The sequence below is a fragment of the Grampus griseus genome, assembly GCF_964374135.1.
Source record: "Grampus griseus genome assembly, chromosome: 5".
Lineage (NCBI taxonomy): Eukaryota > Metazoa > Chordata > Mammalia > Artiodactyla > Delphinidae > Grampus > Grampus griseus.
This window is the reverse complement of record NC_138998.1, coordinates 58,820,775-58,839,671: the sequence shown is the minus strand read 5'-3', so window position 1 is coordinate 58,839,671 and position 18,897 is coordinate 58,820,775. Positions and strand designations below refer to the sequence as shown.

At 40.6% G+C, this 18,897-nt stretch overlaps 1 pseudogene across 1 annotated transcript; it reads right to left on the bottom strand.

Moving 5' to 3' along the window:
- Positions 1 to 259: 259 nt before the first annotated feature.
- On the bottom strand, positions 260 to 605 carry LOC309823329 (small ribosomal subunit protein uS10-like; annotated as a pseudogene). The gene has a single exon. The product of its transcript is annotated as a small ribosomal subunit protein uS10-like (transcript).
- Positions 606 to 18,897: the final 18,292 nt, after the last annotated feature.

Sequence of the window (18,897 nt, the reverse complement as noted above, 5' to 3'; positions counted from 1 at the left end):
ACCACTGAGCCTGCTCTCTAGAGCCAGCGAGCCACAACTACTGAAGCCCACGTGCAACAACTACTGAAGGCTGCGCGCCTAGAGCCCGTGCTCTGCAACAAGAGAAGCCACCGCAGTGAGAAGCCTGCGCACCCCAACGAAGAGTAGCCCGCACAGCAACATAGACCCAAAGCAGCCTAAATAAATAAATAGAAAAAAGGGAAGGCATTGTGTGTGTTTTTTTTTAACAACTGATTATCAATTTATTAAAAATGTTGATTTAAGCATCTGCTATGGTGACTTCAACCTCGACTCCTGGCTCAATACTGATGGAAGTGATCTGCTTGACAATCTCAGAAGGACTGTGCAGGTCAATAAGTCACTTGTGGATCCTCATCTGGAAACAATCCCAAGTTTTAGAACCTTCACCACAAGGAGTTTTCCTTGTAGTTATTCTGAGTCTTGGTAGGCAACCGAACCGGTCCTTTCGCTTTGAGATTCTTTTCCTTCGTGCCTCTGATCAGGTCAGCACATACCCTCTGCAAAGACTTCAAGCTGCAGCTGGGGAGGGTGATTCTAATCCGGTGAATCGCCACCTCGGGCTTTACGGTATCTTTAAATGCCATGGCTGCGGCGCGGCTTCCTGGCCGACTTGTTCCTCGGCGAGAGCGAACAGTGGTGAGTCAGGAGCAGGGTCGGATGGCCCGAGGCTCCACTGCAGCGGAGACCGCGGCTTCCTCCAAGAGAGCCATTGAACAGTTTTAAACAGGGTCAGGTGGCGATGGCAGTGTTCTTTACAATAGGCAAAAGTGGAAACAACCCAAAATGTTTATCAATTGACGAATGGGTAAATATAATGTGGCATATCCATACAATGGAGTATTTTCATCTATAAAAAGCAATCAGAACTGATACATGCTACAACATGGATGGAAAACACATCCATGAATGTGTTTTCACACATGGATGCTCAAAGAAAGAAACCAGTCATTAAAAAATATATATATATATACATTATGATTTTTATAACCATAAAATGTCCAGAATAGACAAATCTATAGACAAAGTAATTAGTGTTTGCCTGGGTCTGGGGAGGTAGTGGTGGTTTGGCAATGATGCTAATAGGCGCAGTGTTTCTTTTGGGGATGAGAAAAAGATGTAAAATTAGATTCTGGTGGTAGTTGTACAACTCTGTGAATATATTACAAACCATTGAAATGTACACTTTATATTTTAATATTTTGAACAATTTTATTTTATTTATTTATTTATTTTTTGCCCATGCGCTACGTGGCTTGCAGGATTTCAGTTCCCCGACCACGGATTAACCCCGGGCCACCGCAGTGAAAGCGCTGAGTCCTAACCACTAGACCACCAGGGAACTTCCTGAAACATACATTTTAAATGGGTGAATTGTATGGTATGTGAATTTCACCTCAATAAAACTGTTTTAAATTAGGAAAGAAAGAAACAGAGATTTAAGCCAGATGACAACATGCCATTTTTAAATAGATGTTACTCCTGTTCATTGATTCCAAGGTCCTCTTATTCAAGATATCAAGATAGCTTGGAAACTGGTCATCAGAAGTTCATTTGGTGTAGACAGAATCAAAACAAAAGGAATTTAATGGTTTTGAGTGCCGTCTCTCAAATCAGCTAAAGACAACATGATCAACTAGTGACTGATGTATTTATATATCTAACATCCTGAGAATGCTATAGATACTCTGACAAAACTCTGAGGATTCAATTCATTCATTCATTCATTCAACATCTGTTTATTGAGAACCTGTATGTGGTACTTAATAATACATGCTTTAGGGACTTCCCTGGTGGTTCAGTGGGTAAGACTCCACCCTCCCAATGCAGGGGGTCCAGGTTCCATCCCTGGTCCGGGAACTAGAACCCACAAGCACGCCACAACTAAGAGTTTGCGTGCTGCAACTAAGAAGTCTGCATGCCGCAACAAAGATCCTGTGTGCCGCAGCTAAAACCAGCACAGCCAAAATAAATATTTTTAAAAAAAGAAATACATGCTTTAAACAGTAGCCGCGGAGCAGCTGGGACCGTGAGCCATGGCCGCTGAGCCTGTGCGTCCGGAGCCTGTGCTCCGCAACGAGAGAGGCCACAACAGTGAGAGGCCCGCGTACCGCAAAAAAAAAAAAAAAAAAAAAAAAAAAAAAAAAAAAAAAAGATCCCAGCCCCAGCTTTCCTTCCCAACTGCATCTCCTGCCACTTCATCCAGGATCCTCTGTGCCAGACACGCTGAAGTCTTCCCAGCAATGACCTAACCCACTGCTCTTTCTTTTCACTTTCATTCTCCCTCTACTTTTGTATATGCTTCCCTTTCTGCCTTTTCCTACCTCTTAGGAAAAATAGATTTCAAAAGTTCAAGGGAGTGAAGGACTTTGGTTTCATTCTGAATTAGCCTCTTTGTATCACAGTGGCATGTTACTTAATCTCCCAGCTTCAGGACCCCATCTATAAACTGAGAATGATAATAACCATCTCATATGATATTTGTGAAGATTAGAGAGATAAACAAGCAGAGTGTTGGCACAAAGTAGTTTCAAAAATGATTCTTGAATATGAGAATGAAGACAAGAGATGCTATGCATTAATAAAGGAAGAAATCCTTGAGAGTCAGGGATGCTTCATGAAGAAGGAAAGACTTAAACTACTCCTTGAAAGTTGAGTAGATTCTGAACAGTCACAATTGCAGGAGAGAGGCTGGATAAAGACTTGCTCTTTTTCTGTGTTTTAAATATTCTTTTATGAGATAACTGTAGAGCAGCACCAGGAACTGGCTGTAATAAGAAGGTTAAGCGTCCTTTCTTGAATAAGAATGTGGAGATTCTTCCACCTTTTTTACTCTCCTGACCCAAAAATGGCTTAAGAACTTCTCTAGTTATCCATCCACCAACTCAACTTCTGAGCCTGACTGCGGATACCTCCTCCACAGATGTCTCCTTTTTGCCATAAGCTCACAACCATTCACTGATTCTTTTTAACAATTATTTATTGAGATGCATTAAAATCCTAAATTTTTGTTGAACTTTGACTCAGCAGTTACATTATTAGGAATTTATTCCAAGGAAATAGTCATAGTTGTACACAAATACCCAACTATAAGAATGTTTATCACAAAGACAAAAAGCCAGGGCTTCCCTGGTGGCACAGTGGTTAAGAATCCACCTGCCAATGCAGGGGAGAAGACCCCACAAGCCGCAGAGCAACAAAGCCCATGCGCCACAACTACTGAGCCTGTGCTCTAGAGCCCGTGAGCCACAACTACTGAGCCCGTGTACCACAACTACGGAGGCCACACGCCTAGAGCCCGTGCTCTGCAACAAGAGAAGCCACCGCAATGAGAAGCCCGCACACCTCAATGAAGAGTAGCCCCCGCTTGCCACAACTAGAGAAAGCCCACACGCAGCAACGAAGACCCAATGCAGCCAACAATAAATAAATAAAATTTATTAAAAAAAAAACAAAGACAAAAAGCTAGAGGCAATCTAAATGTCCAGCAATAGGGGATTAATTATATAAATCCTCGTAAATTCATGAAAGGTAATACCATACAGCCATTAGTGATGGATAACAGAATATAGCATACATGTAAAAATACCAATGTGATTTCACACCAATATGTTAACAACGATTGTCTCTGGGGTGGCCTTATAAGTGTTTTATTTTTCTTTTCTATAATGAACACCTATTACTCCTGTATTAAGAAAGAAATAGGTGGTTTTTTTGTTTTTATGTTTTTTCCCAGAGCCGCATGGCTTGCAGGATCTCAGTTCCCTGACCAGGGACTGAACCGGGGCCATGGCAATGAAAGACCAGAATCCTAACCACTAGGCCACCAGGGAACTCCCTAGGTTTATTTTTTTAAGTTTATTGAGTTTAGTCTGTGGAATTTCATATTAAAGGGAAAAGGCAGAAAATTATGGAAAGAAGCCAAAAAAGATACGTGAGAAGTGCCATACCTGTTTTTCTGTAATTTTTTTTTTAAATAAATCTATTTTATTTATTTATTTATTTGACTGCGTTGGGTCTTCGTTTCTGTGCAAGGGCTTTCTCTAGTTGTGGCGAGCGGGGGCCACTCTTCATCACGGTGTGCGGGCCTCTCACTGTCGCGGCCTCTCCTGTTGCGGAGCACAGGCTCTGGACGTGCAGGCTCAGCGACCATGGCTCATGGGCCCAGCCGCTCTGCGGCATGTGGGATCTTCCCAGACCAGGGCTCGAACCCATGTCCCGTGCATTGGCAGGCAGATTCTCAACCACTGCGTCACCAGGGAAGCCCTCTGTAATGTTTTTTAATACGAGAAAGTAGTGAAAGATTAGCTCTCTTTCTTAAGAAAGTTACCTTTTCTCACCTTTCTCTTTTTTATCTTAATAAATGCTCAATAAATATTAGTAATATTTTAGTAGAAAAAGTCAAACGTTTCACAAGTATTATGATACAGTGGCAGAATTGTCACAGTTTTCATCTGAATTGGAAAGTTGCTAAATTTTGAAGTAATTGCAAGGTCCTTTTTACAGCTTTGAAAACCGTATTTCTTCAGACTAGGCGAAGGTAGACTTGAATGAAAAGCAGTTTTTTTTCTTCCTCTCTCTTTTTATCTTTCTTTCTGTTGAAAGATCTCAGAGCACTTATTATTTTAACAATTAATTAAAATTTTTTCTCTTTTTTTAAATGTATTTATTTCTATTTATTTATTGCTTTTGGCTGCATTGGGTTTCGTTGCTGCGCACGGGCTTTCTCCAGTTGCAGCAAGCAGGGACCACTCTTCCCTGCAGTGCGCGGGTTTCGCATTGCGGTGGCCTCTCCTGCTACAGAGCATGGGTTCTAGGCGTGCGGGCTTCAGCAGTTGCAGCACGAGGGCTCAGCAGTTGTGGCTTGCAGGCTTAGTTGCTCCGTGGCATGTGGGATCTTCCTGGACCAGAGATCGAACCAGTGTCCCCTGCATTGGCAGGTGGACTCCAAACCACTGTGCCACCAGGGAAGTCCCAATAAAAATTTTAAAATAAAATCATGTGAAAACTTAAAATAGAATCTAAAGTAAAATTAAAAGATTTCTTTGCCCCTCCTTGCTAGGTCATCCATAATCACTTACCAAAAGTAACTTTATATTTCTTAAAAAAAATTTTTTTTTAATTTTTTTTTCACACACAAATGGGGTCACATTACCTATACTGCTCTATAATTTATTATCTTGGCATATTTCTAGATTACATATAGGGTTTATTCACTTTTTTTGTTTTGTATATACATAATTTTTGTTTGTTTGTTTTTGCGTTTCGCGGGCCTCTCACTGTTGTGGCCTCTCCCGTTGCGGAGCAACAGGCCCCGGACGCGCAGGCTCAGCAGCCATGGCTCACGGGCCCAGCCGCTCCGCGGCATGCGGGATCTTCCTGGACCGGGACACGAACCCGTGTCCCCTGCATCGGCAGGCGGACTCTCAACCACTGCGCCAGCAGGGAAGCCCTTAATGCACTTTTTCATATTCAAGAAGTCAATGTTGCTTACAATTAATTAAACTAAATTAAAACTGAGAGATGATCACTTTCAACATCTTGGAATATCATCTTGCAATATCATTTCTGATTTCTTTCTGTGCCTGATACGTATGAGTCTTAGAGAAGCAACTACCATTTATTAAATACTACATATGTACTAAGTGCTTTACATATGTTATTTAACATAAGATAAAAATATTAGCTTTGCACTTTAGCAATGAGGAAACCAAAGTTCAGAGAGGTGAGAGACTTGTCCAAAGTCACATAGATGGTATATGACACAGCCTGGATTCAAACCCAGATCAGTCTGACCCCAAAGACTATGTTCTCAACCAGGTAGACTGACTCACCACTAAACCATGTGCATGTATATGTATACATATGACTTGGTAACCTTTCTTTTTTCACTTGAAAGTATATCATAGACATTTTTATCACAATAAATTATGATTTCATCATCATTTCTAACGACTGCTTTGCCCTTCATTATATATAGAGGATCATAAAATATTGAAGCCAATTCCCCATTGTTAGATATAGGATTGATTCCAATATTTTACTATTATAATAAAACTGACATAAATATTTTTATTTGATGTATGTTTTAAAGCATTCTTTCATATAGAAAATGTCTTTAGTATATGTCCTTTACCTACTTCATGCAATAATTTCTTGTAGAACTTCAAAGAAGTCTGCATTAAAATGAGTGCAAGGGGCTTCCCTGGTGGTGCAGTGGTTAAGAATCCGCCTACCAATGTAGGGGACACAGGTTCGAGCCCTGGCCCAGGAAGATCCCACACGCCACGGAGCAACTAAGCCCATGTGCCACAACTACTGAGCCTGTACCCTAGAGCTCACGTGCCACAACTACTGAGCCCACGTGCCACGACTACTGAAGCTCACGTGCCTAGAGCCCATGCTCCGCAACAAGAGAAGCCACTGCAATGAGAAGCCCGCACACTACAACAAAGAATAGCCTCCGCTCACGGCACACAGCCGGCACGCAGCAACGAAGACCCAACGCAGCCAGAAATAAATAAATAAATAAATGTATATTTTTTTAAAAAATGAGTGCAAGCTTCTCAAGAAATAATACATGTAAGAAGGCAAAAATAATTCCTTTTTGTTCTAATGCTTTACTTAGTTGACAACACTTAGTTTTTTCTTTTTTTGAATTTTATTTTATTTTTTTATACAGCAGGTTCTTATTAGTTATCCATTTTATACATATTAGTGTATATATGTCAATCCCAATCTCCCAATTCATCACACACACACACGCACACCACTTTCCCCCCTTGGTGTCCATACGTTTGTTCTCTACATCTGGACAGCACTGAGTTTTAAGGGGAAATTGGAAATAATCTAAATGACTAGCAAACAATTTTTTTTTTAAGCTATTGTATTTTTCATTTTATTTATTTATTTATTTTTGGCTGCATTGGGTCTTTGTTGATGCACGCAGGCTTACCCTAGTTGTGGAGAGCAGGGGCTACTCTTCATTGTGGTGTGTGGGCTTCTCATTGAAGTGGCTTCTCTTGTTGTGGAGCATGGGTTCTAGGCACGTGGGCTTCAGTAGTTGTGGCTCGCAGGCTCTAGAGCACAGGCTCAGTAGTTGTGGCGCATGGGCTTAGTTGCTCCATGGCATGTAGGATCTTCCTGGACCAGGGCTCAAACCCGTGTACCCTGCATTGGCAGGTGGATTCTTAACCACTGCACCACCAAGGAAGTTCCAACAATTTTTTTTTTTTTTTTTGGCTGTGTGGCTTGTAAGATCTTAGTTCTCTGACCAGGGATTGAACTCGGCCCTCAGCAGTGAAAGCACAGAGTCCGCCAGGGAATTCCCACAAACAATTTTAATATAAAGTATAAATCTCCACTGTCTAATATGGCAACCACCAGCCACATATGGTTATTTAAATTTAAATTAAATTAAATTTAAAATTCAGTTCCTCAGTTTCACTAGCCATATTTTAAGTACTCAGTTGCCCCATGGGACAAGTGACGACCATATTGGATGGGGTAGATATAGAACATTTCTATCATTACAGAAAATTCTATTGAAATGTGCTGATAGAGACCACTCATCCTATGAAATACTATACAATATTTTAAAGGAATTCAGAAGACCTATATATACTGACATGGGAGAATACAATTTTTTATTTGTTTTTAACTTTTTATGTAAGTGGTTATTGACTCATAGGGCCATGAGGTTTTTATACTAATTATACAAGAATGTAGTCATGTGCAGCGTGATTTTTTTTTTTTTTTTTTTTTTGCGGTATGCAGGCCTCTCACTGTTGTGGCCTCTCCCGTTGCACAGTGTGAATTTTTTAAAATAACTAGATTTTTTTTTTTTTTGCGGCATGTGGGATCTTCCTGGACCGGGGCACAAACCTGTGTCCCCTGCATCAGCAGGTGGACTCTCAACCACTGTGCCACCAGGGAAGCCCAAATAACCAGATTTTTTAAAAAACTTCCTATAAAATTAAATTTATAGAGTAGTAAATGGACACAGTGAGGAGATGAGGTCACTTCAACTTAACTTATTGGGGAAAGTTTTCTTGGAAGAGACAACACTGAGCTGTCTCAAAAAGTTATCAAGTAAAGGGATACAAGGCAGAGGAAACTTATCTATGGGGCTGGATGGAAGAGTAAAGCCACAGATGAGGATTTAAAGTCCAAAGTACTTTGACCAGTTTTATATTGGGGGAGTGTTATGAGAATTAAGTAACATAATATATAATGAAAGCACTTTGTAAACTATAAGGTACTGTCTAAACTAAAAAGATTGTTGTAGGAGTCAAAAAGCACACTCTGTATGCTTTGAAAATTGGTGTGCTTTGAAAACAAAATACATGTAAGATAAGCTTCTTTATATGAAAATAAATGAAATTACTGATAAATGCAATTACACAAATAACAAATGCCTATATAGCTTTACATATGCATTAAGACTGAATTAATAGAATATTTATTTGTTTCTTACATCTAAAGAGTCACTATTATAAATTGTATTCTCATAATTACGTGAAAAAAAAGAAAAGCAAAAACAACTACCCAGAAATATCATTCTACCTCACGATGACTTCGTTTTTCTTTTGCATAAGCCTGGGTCTTTCAAATAATCCACAAGCAAATAGCTCCATTCTGTAGATGAGAAATTATAAAAGACCATGTAATCAGCTGACAAAGGAACTGAAAACAAGCCCAGAGGAAATGCATGGCTGTTCTTACAAAGTCACAATGTTCTGTTCTGTTTGCCTCCCACTCTCAAAGTGTATATTCCTGACATTTCTTGTCTTATAATTGGACTTTATGAATGAGAGCTGTAGGATGCTGTCTGGTGAATGATCTGAAAAGGATATGCTGAAACACAGTGGAGGTGCTGCAAACACTGAATGTTAGGTTTTGTGTGGCAACTTGAATAAGAGGCATGAATTAGAAATTCAGAACCACAAATTTTATTCTATATAAAATAAGGGCTATTTTCTCAGTCCTTAATGGAGACTTTGAGTAGGTTTAGGTGACATATAATGTGGAAACCAAATGTATAGGCTTGGATTTCAGAATAGTCTGGAGTCCCATGGCTTCCCAGAGTTTACCAGTGCTTGGGCGAGAAAACAGGAGTTCAATAACTTTTCATCTTCTTTAATTTCGTTTCTGCATCCCAACTGCTGAGCTACTATTAAAACACATACTTATTAACATTTCTATAGCATGTTGTTCTTTCTAACGCGCATTCAATTCATATCTCACGTGGTCCAGCTGATGAATACCACCAGTTACTCAAGAATTAGTTCACTGGGACTCTGGAAATAATCAGTCATATTCAGTAAACTTTTCCTGTGTGCCTACTATGTGCCACATGAGAACCAGCAGCTGGACAGTTTTATTCACATTCAGATGGGCCACAACAAGGATTCTCTTTTGTTGGCAAAAAACTGGGGAAAGAAAAAGCATTTCCGAAGCAGGGCAGGCAGGAATCAAAAAGTAGGCTTGAAAAAATTCTCCAAGGAAACAGGCCATTATGTTAATGGTCTCTGTTTGTCTCTGGGTGTTAACATTGTGGGTTTTTTCCCTTCATTATGCTTTTTTTTATACTTTCTAATTTTTTTCTACAATAGGCATATATAACGTATAAACAGAAAATAATAAAGTAAAAATCTTAAAAGGGAGAGTTTCCAAAAGACTACACAAAACAAGGAAGAGATTCAAATGTAAATAAGTCCATTGATTGGTGTAGTTGACTGCCAATCATATTGATGGACAGCATGACTCCAGCTACTTAATTGATTGTTTTTTCTAAATCAAGCATTGGGCCTCAGCCTTTGCTAAGAAGGAAGTATACTATTCACCTTATGAAGGTATTAACTCTTCCTGGACTCTAGGACTTTGCCCCTCGGAAAGAAGAATTCATACAGCACCTCTCCCCCAAAGCCCTAAAATAACTTGAACTTTTCGTCTGTTTTTATCAAAGGTAAGCATGAGACCCTAAGGAGAATAATATTGTATCGTGGATTAATAGACGGCATATACAGGTTAAAAACAACCACCACATCAACAACAACAACAAAAAGTAGAAAATTCAGCCACTGCCTTTTGTTTTTACATTTGTGTGAACCTTTCTGCCATTAGAAATTTCTAGGCCCAGCTAAGTTCTGGTTAGTGAGAAAATCAGAGGGAGCCCCCAGTGTATGAAAGGGTCATTCATCGAGGGCTGAGCACGAAAGTCCTCGGTCCACAGTGAGTTATCCTGTGCACATACCCTCCGAGTACAGATGGCTCCCCGGGGCAGGAATGAAAGATGAAGAGAGAAACGGCCCTCCAACAGAATACAGTATGTTAATTCACTTAGAAGGCACAAGGGTGTGTCTGCTTTACTGACTTTTCCAAAGGCACAGAATTTGGCCCTATTTCTAGTTATAGTAAATATGTTTACTCCTTAAAACGTGCCTCTAAATTTCCCCCAAGTGAAGGCCGTGGCTTCTCACCAAATTCTAAGAGAGCCGCTTGCTGATCTGAAAACACTTGAGGCCACTTGGGTCTCAGAGACACTGGAGGCCCAGACGTCACCTTTGTCTTCACCCTCCCCCCAAAGCTCCCAAGAGCAGGCAAGGCCTTTCACTCATGAGTTCTGGCAGTTGGCTGAGGCCTCCCTGATGAGAAAAGAAAGGGGGGAAACTGTGCTGGGTGAGGTTGGCCTCTCCTAACGCTTATTAATAGAGAACATGTGGGCTGAGGCAGGGGCGGGGTCTGGGGTTGCTGAGTAAACAGGATGGGATGAGAAAGAGAATGATGCTTTTATATTCTTGTCTATTATAGATCCAGGGAGGCTCTTTAATGGAGATAAAAGGGAGAGACAGATTTAAAGGAGGTCGCTTCCAAAGCTAAACGTGCCAACCACTGATGTCTACTTTCCCATTTCCCATGAAAGGGAGCTGTGTGGTCAACCAGCATTGCTTACCAACCTGCTAACCAGATTTCAGTCAAGTTTTCCTGATCTGTGGCTCTGTTCCACCTCTATCATTTGAGAATTCTATTTTAGACCTTTCATTTATTTATTCATTCCGCTAATGTTAATTGAGTGCTACTATTGCCAAGCACTGTCTGGGGCACTGTGAACACAGCAGTGAGCAAAACAGCCTTCATGGACAGTCTAGAGAGAAAGGTGAGGCATAAAGAATTAGCATACACGAGTGCAGACCGTGACACCAACCAGACACAGGGAGTCAGGAGATACTAATCCAGACTTTGTCCGGGGAGGAGTCGTCAGGGAGCGCACCCCTGGAAAGGAATCCATGGCACCTGAATTGGGCCTGGAGTTAGCCAGCTGGAGGAGGGAGGGGAGGGCTTAAAACTTGACAAGACAAGAACATTGCAAATGGGGGTAACAGCACCATTGCTTAAAAAAGTCATGTTCCTCTCAGGGATGAGAGAGAAGACAGAGGTACCCCAAGGACTTTAAGGAAGGATGCTATAGAAACTACATAAAAAGTATGCTGGTGTTTCAGAGAACATCCAGGTGAGATGCCACACTTAGAGGAGGAATGAGAAACAGGGCTGTTTGCATTTGAAACTTTTTTCCACATGCTGACCTATTTTTTGACTCGAGCCCATAAATGCCTTTTTATAGAAAGGGAATTAAAGACTATGAGGCAGGCAGATATGTAAGGGAGTTTTTCCTTTCTTTATTGAAAAATGCTGATGTTTCTACAAATATACTGTTTAAAGTGTCTTCTTAAGTGTGTTTGCCCCTGTGGTCTTAGAAGCAGTGTTGCTAAGATAAACGATCACATTTTAAATTTTGTGTTGACATCTGAATATCAGGAAGGCTTCTTATCATTAAAATTTAATTTTTAATATTATCTATGTATCTCTCTCTGTCTCTCTCTCTCTCTCTCTCTCTCTCTCTATATATATATATATCATATATACTGAGTATTTGGAAGATTGCTATATAAACTTGAATCTTCCCCAAAATTTTAAAAAATACACAGGAAAGTATACATGATAAAGTTTTAACCACAAAAAACATAGCTAGTATTGGAGAACTGAACTGTTACAGATTTCTTTTTTAATTTATCAATTTTATTTCAGACAATATAAAAGAATGAGAACTTTGTCAGTATAAAAAAAAAAACGCTTTATTTCATGCCATTATTTCTTTTCAATCTGCTAGCTAAAAACATGTCCATATCAAGCTTTTGTTTCTTGATCCTTATTATAGTCTCCATAAAAATCATTAGAAATATACTGTCTCAAAAAGAGAAGCTGATTCCTCTCCTGTCCAAATTGTTAGTTTTCTGATTGACTTTGAAAACCAAAACTTTACTCTCTTTGAGGGAAAATAATCTATTTTTCTAGAGAATTTCAATCTGTCAGTCACTCTGATAGACGCATAGCACCTACTGTATTATTTTTTGCTTCAGCTAACATATGTTAAAACAAAATCATTTTTAAAGCTGAAGACAATTTAACATTCTGATTAGCTCCAAAAGTTCTGTAGTCAACCAGCGACTGCCAAGTTTCCTCACTGTAAGCCATTATCCTGACTCATTTTCTTCAAGGATCAGACAAGTGCCTGTGTGATCTGCCCCAGAAATAAGTGTTGCATCCAAACATTCTGTCTTAGCAAAGAAGTTAGAGCTGCTAAATTTGTAACGTGTATTTTTTTTTTTTTTTTTGCGGTACGCGGGCCTCTCACTGCTGTGGCCTCTCCCGTTGCGGAGCACAGGCTCCGGACACGCAGGCTCAGCGGCCATGGCTCACGGGCCCAGCCTCTCTGCGGCATGTGAGATCTTCCCGGACCGGGGCACGAACCCGTGTCCCCTGCATCGGCAGGTATTTTTCATTTTAAATCTCACAGAAAGATACTTTAGCTCCAAGACGTGAGATGATTAAGAAGGGGAAAAAAAGTTCAGGAAGTCTTCACTTTTCATCATTTTTAGTCAATGATCCATTTGTATGTTGGCCAAAAAGTATTGCTACGATGAATTACTATATGCAGGCAGAGGCTACAGTTTTCACTGATATTTCTTCTTGGGGACTAGAGAATTCAGTGCTTTAGTCAAAAGTATAGATTGAGTTTAGGTAGTTGGGAATATATTTCAGCAATTCTTTTTCATGGAAATACTGCTATGAAAAAATATTTTGGTTTATGTTGAAACAAGTTATTGTGCACACCAAGTGTTATGTAAGTCAGTCATCCCAAAGAACCAAGACACCTGGAAACATGGCCAAGGTCACTAAGTTGCTATCCTGAAGGTAGAAACCTGATTAAAATGTTAAACAAGGGACTTCACTGGTGGCTCAGTGGTTAAGAATCCACCTGCCAATGCAGGGGACACGGGTTCGAACCCTGGTCCGGGAAGATCCCACATGCCATAGAGCAATGAAGCCCGTGCGCCACAACTACTGAGCCTGAGCTCTAGAGCCCGAGAGCTACAACTACGGCAGCCCCCGTGCCTAGAGCCTGGGCTCCACAACAAGGGAAGCCACTGCAATGAGAAGCCAGTGCACCACAACAAAGAGTAGCCCCTGCTCACCGCAACTAGAGAAAGCCCACGCACAGCAACGAAGACCCAACACAGCCAAAAAAAAAAAAAAAAAAGTGTCAAACAAGTCAGTGGAATAAAATGAGGGAACTAGCTTACTTGCTTGCTTTTTCTGCCTTCTTTCCTTCCTCCCTCCCTCCCTCCCTCCTTCCTTCCTTCCCCCCTCCTGTCTCTGTCACTCTCTCTCTTTTCCTTTCTCTTTTTTTTTAATCTAGATATCTTTAGCCTGAAGCCTGTTTGTTACATGTTTTTATGACTCATCAGCATTAAACCACACTTCTGTCAGCCAGAATAGTTATAGCATACCAATTATTTAAGTTGTCAGAACTCTCAGGTAAAAATGCTTCAGGGGTCAAAAAGCAGCAAGTCTCTTCAGCGTGTGAAGTTGCTTCTCCCCGGGGTTGAACTGGTCTTTCCTGTGAATCAGAGGGAAAAACACACTTCGACGTCGAGCTGGAGCTTCTTCCCTGCCATCTGGAAATGGACGTTCTGAAAGACAATATTGTCACAGACCCACCACTCCTTGGAGGTGAGCCAGGGCTTCAGGGAGACTGAGCAACAGGAAAGGGCAGACGCTAAACCTCTGGTTCTCAAAAGTAGCTGCTCAGCAGAGTCACCTGGCAAGTTTTTTAAAACTTTGGATGCCTGGGTTTGATACAATGGCCTTGGTATTTTTAAAAGCAGCAAAGCTTGAGGATCACTGTAATAAAGTATATGAATTTCATATTAAGGCCTTAGATAAATTAAGGTTAAAAGAAACTCTCCCTCATCTGAGCTGGAAAATGAATCCCCCCCCCCCCCACAAAAAGAGGGAACAGTTCTTCCTACAGCATTCCTCATAATTATTCTGTGGTCACGGCCACCTATAAATCCATGAAGATTATTCATCAGTTTACTTGGCCCCTCTTCAGAAGCTCTATGTCAGAAACTTTACATCTAAGCAACTTTAAACCCCTGTCAATACAAACACCTTGTTTCTTTGCTTCTCAGGCCTCCTTGCTAGAAAGGAATAGAAAACTAGGTTGCCAGGTACAATACTAGTGAGCCGTTCTTTTCAGAGGGGCAGCCCTTACCCAGGTCCAGCAATTGTGGTCTGGCAGGAATGTGGGCCCAGGGACTCCAGATCTTCCTATTTTTCAAGAGAAGCCAGAAATCTTGGTGTTTATGTGAAGTCTTCCGGTTTCTACATGTTGGCAAGTAATTCAATTGTGAATAATCAAAACACATCTGCCAACCCAAATCAAGCTGCCAGTTCGCGACCTCTGGCCTGGAAGGCCTCTATCTCACCATCTCACCTTCATGTGGCTAACTCGTACTCAGCTTTCAGTACTCTCTTCTGGAGACAGTTCATTTGAACTGCCCGCACCCCCAGCCTGTCCTTCACCCCCAGTCTCTTCAGCATGCCTCACCTCCAAAGCTTATCTCCCTACAATGTATCTCTCTCCCCTAGTAACTATCCACCCCCTGAGGGCAGAGATAGTGCCTTAGTCTTTATTTTAGGAGTTAACTTTATTTTAGTATGTTAATCCCAAATTGGATTCTGACTCGGCAAACAAATGTTTATTAACTGCTTACTATGTGTACGTATAAACATTTAACAAGTTCAAATCACGGTCCCTCCGAAATATACATGAAGAAAGTAGACAGTAGGAAAAGAAGTTTCCTTCTCCAAATAGCTGCCTTTACCTTTGTGATTTGCATTTTCTCCCAGATCTAACTCCCTTGTAAGCATCCTCAGAACATCTCCAAATGGCACATTTATCCTTAGAGTGTTGCTTAGTGGTTAAGAGAGCAGCCTTGGAAAGCCAGTATGGGTTCAGATTTGGGTTCTGCCACCTGGGTGACCTTGGGCAAGTTACTTGACTTTCTTATTCTAAATTTTCCTGCAGTATTTAAACTAGGGGGAATAATAGAACTTACCTTAAAGGGTTGTTGTGAGGATTAATTATGCCAACAACTACCTACTGGGCTGGGGCATTACTATTACCAATGATTGCCTTCCAAGAACCCTGAAGAGTAAGCATTAATATCCCCATTTTGTAGATGAGGGACCAATGAGACTCAGGTCAACTGCCCAAGGTCACTCTGCTAGTACATCACAGAACTGGGATGTGAGCACAGACCTGCCACCAAACCCATTGCTTTTCCAGTTATATTAGAGAAAATTCAACCCAGTCTTCCCAAATGTTTACCAGATTGCCAGCACTTAAAACGCACTCCCACACATTAAGCTAGCCCTGTTCACCGTAACAAGTACCCAAGTACAAGTAAATTTCTTTTATCATTATATTAATAATGATAAGAGCTAACACTGTTGAGCTCTATGTTGTGCTAACAAGTGTCTTTCATTGTCTTCTTTAATCTCTGTCAGGCACTGATTATTATTTTCAGATGAGAACACTGAAACTCAGAAAGTAAAGTCACTTGCCCAAGGACACAATGTAGTGTTTAAGCCTAGACTCTAAAGTCATTATGGGTCATTAACCTCTCTGCCAGGCACTGGGATTTCCCAGATCAATACAATTTCATTAAAAAATAATAATAATAATAAAATTACAAACCCACTTACCAACTCCTTATTTCAATTCCATCAACTCATAAAAGAACGCACATGCTAACACAAAAACCATGGAGAGTTCATAATCTCAGAATAAAATAATTAAACACATTTAACTTTATGAAAAGTTCCAGACACTGTTTGAACTTTTCTGTGTGAACTGGTGGAAGCTTTGTCTCCACCCTTTTGCCTCCCTCCTGCGGTTTTCCCTTGTCCTTCCCCACCTGGTCACCTGTAGCCCTTTCACTTCATCATTTCTTCTCTTTGACTATGTTCCTCCTACTTACTCCTTCCTTCAGAGCCAGGATAATTGCCCCACAATTAGGCCTGGAATCCTCTGAACTGGGAGGAGGGAACTCGAATGCCAGGGTGATAAGTGGGTTGGTCCAACCAAGGCAATGGGGAAACGGCCCAGCTGCCAGGACTTAGATGGTCCTGTGTGCAGAGCAAGTGGTCGTGGGGGGAGGCCATGGTGCACCACGGCACGCAATGCACAGTCCAGGAAAAGGGAGCATGAAAAAGGGCAGGACGGGGGCAGCCCCACCTTCTTAACCCCTACACAGAGGGAGGGATGAGTCTGTGGCAAGAAGAAGGCCCAGTGACAAAGAATGTTCAAGTCGCCCTGCCAACCGACCCGCAGGGCATCATAAGTGGGTTCCTCCAACAGACTCCCCCAAATATCAATAGGTAGTTGTGCTTCATATAACTAATACCCAGAAGGATATTTAACCTGCATTGTCTATTTTGATGAGTTCTTCTACTGACATTAGCAAACAAGGTTTCGTTCTTTTGGGTGTGTGCAGGGCTGGGGGAAAGGGATAAACGGAGGAAGAGGGATTCACCAAATCAAACAAGAAGTCAGGAAATGCGCACTTCTTTTATGCCCAATCTGTTCTGACCCTGTTTGACTTAGGTCAGTGCAAGTATTGATAGCATGTGACCTGCTGAAGTTAATTCTACAGAACAGTGGAATTGAGTTAGCAAGGCCTCATCTTATTACCTTTTGATAACAAATTAATTTTTTCCCCCTCTCACAGTGAGTTCCTGACACTTTCAACTATTGGTGTTGCTAGTGAAAAGGGCTGAATTAAAGATGCAACCAAGTGCATTTCCTAAAACTCTTTGGTGGGTTTAAGGACATTTTACTTCTTTTCAGTGAATGTTTCCCTTTCCCTACTAACTAACTTAAAAGGATAAAATGTGTACATGGGGGCGTGGGCAGGATTTGACCTCTAAATTCAAGAGATGGCTTACTGATTCAATCATGCTTGCTATTAGATTCCAAGAGGCATTTGCCAACAGAAGGCTGATATTCTTTAAAGGCCATTCCTGAAATAACTCCTATGATATATTCGTAAGTAGAAAACAATTAGGAAGTAATATTCATTTTATCATCAGAAATTTGCTTGAAAAAATAAAACAAGCAAACATACGTAAATGCACACACAAGTAAAAAGATTAGAAGGAACTATACCAAACAGTTAGCAGTGGTTATCTTTGAACATTGAAATTAGGAGTAGTTTTATTTTCTTCTTTTTTGCCTGGGTCTACTTTACAATTTTTCTACTTTTAGTAGATATTTGTCTTTTATTAGGAAAAAGAGTGTGTGTGTGTGTTTTAAAGCTATTTTGTTTCTCCTAGAGAACTCCAGATTCCTCCCTGCATCCTGCATAGCTGGGTGTCAATTCCGCCCCATCCCTGCAAAAGACTGAAGATTTATTCTCTGAGAGTAAAACAGAGGGTTTCTGGGCTGGGGAGACCAGGCACATCTGAGGACAGAAGTGCTGTAGTGAGTCAAAAGGTGAAGATGCAGAGACACTCCACATGCACACCACACCAGCACACACCCTGCCAGTGCTCCTTCTACACTCAGATCCTGCCACGCCTTCACCCGATAACCAAAATAGGGAAGCATCTTCTCAGACAACCCCAAAGGGAAAAATCTAAAGATACTGACCCTAGAGTTTCCCCAGCTAGAAGGTTTAGCCACCTTGCCTCCTAGTGAAGCTCTATCTACAAACCCCCAACAGCTTAGATATGAGCAGACAGGCAAGACCGACAGACTGCTCAGAAAAGCCTCTAATAACATTAAAATAGTATAAAACTAATGGGTGGAAAATAGGAATTTGAATCAAACAAAGATTATACAATGAGAAGAAAACTAAAAACAAAACAAAACAATACTATCAGATAAAGCATAGCAATTATGAAACAAGGATAGAATTTTTTTTCATGAACATTCAGAAGACAAAAAAAGAATTACTGGAAATCAAAAATATGAAAAACACAGTAGGGTTGGAAGATAAAACTATTCCAGAAAATAAAGCAAAAAGACCTAAAGACAAAAGAAATAGAAAATAGGAAAGAAAAGATAGAGGTACAATATCCAAAGAATAGGAGTTCCAGAAAGAACAGATAAAATGGAAGGTAGGAACTTACAATGAAATAATTTTCATATTTTTCCTAGTAGAGAGAACAGGAGTTTTCAGATTCAAAAGGACTTACTGAGTATGCAGCAAAAAGGATGAAAACAATCCCACACTAAAGCATATTATAGAAAAATGGAATACCATTGGGATGAAGAAAGATCTTACAAGATTCTAAAGAGAAAGAAAAAACAGGTCACAATAAAAGATCTTCAGATTTCTAGATAGCAACACTGGAAACTAGAAAGCAATGGAGTAAAGCCCTCAAAATTCTAAAGGAAAATGACTATTAATGTGGAATTTTATATCTAACCAAATTTTATATCTAACCAATTTTATATCTAACCCCTGG